Below are 6574 nucleotides of genomic sequence, written 5' to 3' on the forward strand. Positions count from 1 at the left end.
ACAAAGGCGATTAATCTAAAACTTTCTCTTTGCCTCGATCTAATTCAATATAATTCGCATTCAATTTAGTCCAACATATAATTTTGGCAAAATTATCATTTTGCCCCTATACTTTTAATTCTTTGCAATTTAGTTCTTATCTCATAAAAATGGAAATTTACGAAATTCCACGACAACCCATCATAGCTGAATATCAATCTAGTCCTTCGGAAGCCCTATATTCATTTATTTCATAATTTCACCATATAAAATTTTCTATTTCTCAATTTAATCCCTAATTGATAATTTCATCAAAAATTCCTTTACAAAAGTTGTTTATCTAACAACAACCATTCATTTTCTATCATCAAACATCAAAACTCAAACATGCTCTTCAATGGAAAAACCCTAATTGTTTAACAGTTTTGCAAATTGGTCCCCAGGCTAGCTAGATTATGCTCCAATGATCTGGAAACATATAAATTATCAAAAATGGGACAAAAACACATACCTAATTGGAGGAACTAGGGTTGCTGAATGTTTAAGCATAAACAATGGCTTCTCCCCTTCTAAATTCGATTGAAGAACATTAAAAGATGATAACCTTTAATTTATTTTATTATTTACTTACTAATTTCCAAAATTAACCTTTAAAATTCAACCAAATTTCAATAATGTCAAACCAACATCTTCCACTAATTTATTAATGGGTTATTTACCATATAAGGACCTCTACTTTAAATTTCCATATCTATTTAATACCTTTAGCTAATAGAACTCAACTTTTTCATTTTATGCGATTTAGTCCTTTTTATCAAATTTAGCATGTAAACGGTAAAATTTCTTAATGAAATTTTTATATAGTATTTCTATCATGTTGTAGAAAATAAATTAATATTAAAATAAATTTTTTGACCTCAGATTTGAGGTAACACCCTCCACCCGTATTCAACGCCAGAATAGGGTTACGGAGCATTACCAGACTTATAACACATATAACCGTAAATTTCTCATGCATTCAATCAATTCATACAACCATCATGCAATCTCAATCAATTTGTCCCTTATAATACGAGGCCTTAAACATGCTTTAGGAGCTGTTCGGGACTAAACCGATAACTTATAAATCTTTCACGAAACTTTGAAATTTTTTCTCAAAACAAAGGACACACGCACGTGTGGCCAGGTCGTGTGTCTCACACGGTAATCAGGCACACCCATGTCACCATCCGTGTGAAAACAAGGGGTTCATAATGACTTGGGTCACACGGCTAACCACACGCTCGTGTGTCTAGCCTGCATGTCCTTCGAAGTGGCTACACATGCCCGTGTGCCAAGCCATGTGGTAGGCCGTGCCAATCATATAAGGTATACTGACTTATGCAACACAGCCAAGACACACAAACGTGTGCTAGGCCGTGTGCCAATTAGGGAGTATACTGACTTGTACCACACGGCCGGTCACACGCCTGTGTGTGAGATTGTGTGGAGCATACTGACTTCATTTTGATCTTTACACCAGGGGACAGACAGATGCGTAACATGATCGTGTGCCACACATGGCCAAGACACACGCCCGTATCTCTACAGATGTGGACAAAAATAGGCTATTTGCAAAGCCATTTTGCCACCCTATTTTCACATACCTGCACAAGAAAAATTTGCAGCATTTTATAACCCAATAGACAACCAATCCATAACATTTCATACACATATTATACCAAATTAACATAGTTATCAAATACCTAATTAAAACCATGCATTTTCAATTCATATGCCTACTACATATCAAGGCAACATTTGCATATTTTTATTCCCTCTACTACTTGCCAAAACATACCATATTTGAATACTTATACACAACCAAAACATTATATCAAGTTAAGCCAAATCACATGGCTTTATCTTATACCACAACATGTACAAAAATCATTATCTCAAGTAACCATAACTAATCTTTGTAACTAGCCCATGCCATATTTACATATATCCATAAGTTCAAAGATACCAATTGGTAACTAGATAGTGTAATGCATATCTCTGACTTTATTTGAAACGATCGAGTTATCGAACCTTTATAAAATATGGAAAAGAAACAGAGTAAGCTTTATAGCTTAGTAAGCCCATATAATTCAGAATTTAACTTACCATTTATACATAATCAAACAATTAAATAAAGTATATCGAATTCACTGGCCAAATGGCCTATACACAAGCATTCATCAAGTTAGTCACATAAGTGCATGTAATCATCCATTATCTCAATTTAATACTCAATATATTGTATCATATCAAATTCACATATATCATGTGTAACACCCCAAACCCGGCCCAGACGCTATGGCCGAATCTGACGTGTTACATAGCAGTGTTTTAGTGAAAACCCTTCTTAAACAAAAGAAACCTTAATTAACTTAAAAAAATAAACACACCTTTTAGTTGCGGAAACATAGAAAACATACTATAATTTAGGAATCCCAAGTTCAATGATAAACCGTAACTTATACATATTTTTACCCCATGCTTAACACATTTTATGGATGATTTTTCCTTAGAATTGGTAGATTCAATGCTACTAATGCCTTAATTTCATATTTTATACTTAGAAGAGCATAGGAGAGTGAAAGGAACGAGAAACGGGCTAAAAAAGGAGAAAATGGGCCAAAGTACGAATTCAACACAGCCTGGACCTCCTCACACGGGCAGACCACATGGCTGTGTCAATTTGGAAAAATCAAAGCACAACTCACACGGGTGGACCACACGCCCGTGCCTATTTAACAGGCTCGAGCACGGCCTGAAGTAATCACATACTGGCGTGTCACACGAGCGTGTCCCTGCCGAGCCCAAGTTGAGTCCAATTCGAAAAAGGCTAATTTCGAGGGTTCTTAGGCATTCCAAAGCTTATAAAAACACCCTAGAGGAGGAAGAAAAGGGAAGGCGCAGAGAAGGAGGAAGGAATTACTCGAAGAAAGCCGATTGTTCCATCTCAAAATTCGGATTCATCATCAAGACTAAAGATCTCCCCGCAATTTCCCTTCAGGAGTTTTGGGTTTTCTTTATGTTTTATATTCGTTATTCTTCTGAGATGTTTTCCTTTTTAATTATGAACTAAATCCCCCAAATACCTAAGGGGAATGAAACCTAAGACGAATCTTGTTATTATTTTATAAATTGTACGATAAATATTTAACTGTTCTTAATTATGTGTTCTTAATTCTTGTTTTGATATCCTAGGATACTGATTCAAGATAAGCTCTTATTCAGAGGAGGAATAGACCCTGTCTAAGAGTACATTTGTCATAATTAAGCGGAGTTGATTGCGTGCCTAGAGATAGGGTGACAAGATTTTGCCAGATTAGGGTGAAACCTAATAAGGGGATCCAAAGATCGAGTTAATGCAACGCTAGGGTGTTAATTAGAGAAAAGTCTCAATTATCAATCTAGGGATTAGATGTTATTAGTCTTGAATAGGGATAACAACATAACTTAGGGATCTCTACGGAGCAAGTTAAATGAATAAATCGTCCGATTCGGATCCAGAATAACAAGTAAAGTCTAGGTGGATTTTTCCTTAGGTATTGTCTTAATTCAAACGTTTTCCAAAAGTAATCTCCCAATTCTACTTTTTGTGAATTCTTAGTTTAGATATTTAGTTAGTTACAACAAAACCCCCTTATTTTTAGGCTAGATAATAAAAAGACAGTCATTACTAGTACTTTTAGTTCCCTTGGGTTCAACAATCCAGTCTTGCTAAAACTATACTACTGTTCGATAGGTACACTTGCCTACATCGTGATAATAGTTAGTTTCAAGAACGATTCATTATCAATATTTGAAACCTGTCACACGAAAATCGCGATCAAGTTTTTGGTGCCGTAGCTAGGGAACTAAGATATTAGGAACGCTTAATTTTTATTACTTTAGTCATTTATTTTTCTCCCAATTTAATTTAATTTAATTTATATTATTTATTAAGTTACTTTTTCTTTCTCTTGGCAGGTTTTTATAGTTTATGACTAGAAGAAATCCGTCAGGACCACTACTTTTTGACGAAGAAATATATCGCAAAGTTCACAGAAACCAAAGAGAAATAAGGTGAAGCTTAAGATACACAGAGAACGAGCAAGAGGATGATACTCAACCCCCAACTGAAGAGCTAGCCGAAAACCAAGACAATCAGCTACCTCCTGCAGTTGCAGTTAATCAAAATTCTGCTCCACGCACTATGTATGATTATGCTAAACCTTCTTTAACAGGAACTGAATCAAGCATAGTTAGACCTGCTGTAGCTGAAAATACTTTTGAACTGAAACCTAACACAATTCAAATGATACAACAGTTTGTGCAGTTTGATGGTTTGCAGGATGAAGATCCCAACGCTCACTTAGAAAACTTTTTGGAACTATGCGATACATTTAAAATCAATGGCGTTTCTGATGATGCTATACATCTTCGGTTGTTTCCCTTTTCATTGACGAACAAAGCTAAACAGTGGTTAAACTCGTTACCACGAGGGTCAATTACTACTTGGGAACAAATGACTGCAAAATTTTTACTAAAATATTTTTCGCTGGCTAAAACAGCTAAATTACATAATGATATCTCTTTTTTTGTACAGATGGATTTAGAAACACTCTACGATGCATGGGAGAGATATAAGGACCTTTTGAGAAGGTTCCCTCACCATGGGTTACCGCTTTGGCTACAGGTTCAAGCATTCCATAATAGCCTGAATCTTTTGACTCGACAAATGGTTGACGCAGCTGCTGGCGGAACCATCAACAATAAAACACCTAAAAATGCTTAGGAATTTATTGAAGAGATGTCACTGAATAAATATCAGTGGCAAGTCATGAGGACAAAACTGTAACACCCCTATCCCGTAACCGTCGCCGGAATAGGTAAGGGGCATTACCGGACTTGTAACTCATGCCAGATCAGTAAAATTTTGAACATTTTCTTGAAGTAAAGATCATTCAATTGGATAATTGCTAGACACAACCAGTGATAAAATTTAAAAAAAAAACTTATAAAAGTAAACATTCAAAAGATGTCATATTCGCATAGCTTATATACATTAACCAAAATATCCTCCGACTACTAGTCTATTCTATACATGCCATAAGATAATCCAAAACATAGCAGTACCAAACAGTGGATAGTGATAGTGTGACTAGTTGCTGACGATCCCCGAGCCTGTAGCTTCCAAATGAGATCTATAAAACAGAGGAAACAAAGTAAACGGAGTAAGCATTACAATGCTTAGTAAGTTTTAAGCAGTGTCAACAGATAACAATCAAATTATAACATAGTTGTTCGTATTTTTATTTCACTCTTCCTTCGGGCATACCATCCCTTTACCGAATATGCACATCTCATCATATATAATAGGCAGATAAATTCTCACTTGATAGTGATCTCTTATAAACATAGGTACATTACATATTTTCACCTAACTTTCCACATTGACCAAACTCACAATAATCATAGAATAGTCTTATTGCTTTACTCACATATGCATCACATAACAACCTTGTGATTTAGTCCAAATCAAGCTTAAATATAATCTCAAAATACATACCTGACCAACTTAATGCATTGAATGTATTTATTACCAATTGTTACTGTGAAGTCGTATAATCTTATGCTTTACTCGAATCTTCAGCGAAACCTTTAGCTCGAATAGTCCCCACACGTAGTTATTGAGTCTTACCCGGACAAAATCTCCACACGTAGTCATCGGGTCTTACCCGGACATAATCTCCACACGTAGTCATCGAGTCTTACCCGGAATATATTTCCAAGTTTCATGTACATTTAATCACATGTTACAACATTCACATCGACTGTCATATTTGTAATTCATTTGCCTCATCAAATATCTAATAATACACACCTTTCACATTTGGTCATTCGGCCACAATATACACACATCTCCTACATATTTCACATTAGCCATTCGGCTTTACCAAATATACATATATCAACATGTTTCACATTAGCCATTCGGATTTACCACATATATATATCTCATACATATTTCATGTTAGTCATTCGGCTTTACCACATATACATATCTCATATATATTTCACATTAGCCATTTGGCTTTACCACATATATATATATCTCATACATATTTCATATTAGCCATTCGGCTTTACCACATATACATATCTCATATATATTTCACATTAGCCATTTGGCTTTACCACACATATATATATTTATCTTGTACATCAATTTCAGCAATAGCTTATAAGCAACTCAAATAGTTTCATCAATGTTTACAACAAAATCACATATTCACTACAAGCTGTTTTCCTAAGAAATAGTCACTAAATTATTTATAACTGGATCTACAAAACTCAAAATCAATTGCCGTTAATTTTCCCTGAATATAGACTCATATATCTTCCATCCATAAAATTTTCAGAATTTTAGGTTTGGCCAATCAATACCAGATTTTTCTTAAAGTTTCCCCTGTTTCACTGTTTGACTAATCTGACCACTCTTCACTACGAATAAAATTTCTCATTGTACAGAATTCAAAATATGTTCTATTTGATTTCATTTGAAACTAGACTCATTAAG

General features: G+C 34.8%; 1 non-coding gene across 1 annotated transcript; it reads right to left on the bottom strand.

Annotated features, from left to right (window-relative positions):
* Positions 1-4568: 4568 nt before the first annotated feature.
* On the bottom strand, positions 4569-4674 carry LOC121204184 (small nucleolar RNA R71). Its single transcript, XR_005899113.1, has one exon. It is a non-coding gene; the product is annotated as a small nucleolar RNA R71 (small nucleolar RNA).
* Positions 4675-6574: the final 1900 nt, after the last annotated feature.

Source organism: Gossypium hirsutum, chromosome A07, assembly GCF_007990345.1.
Source record: "Gossypium hirsutum isolate 1008001.06 chromosome A07, Gossypium_hirsutum_v2.1, whole genome shotgun sequence".
Lineage (NCBI taxonomy): Eukaryota > Viridiplantae > Streptophyta > Magnoliopsida > Malvales > Malvaceae > Gossypium > Gossypium hirsutum.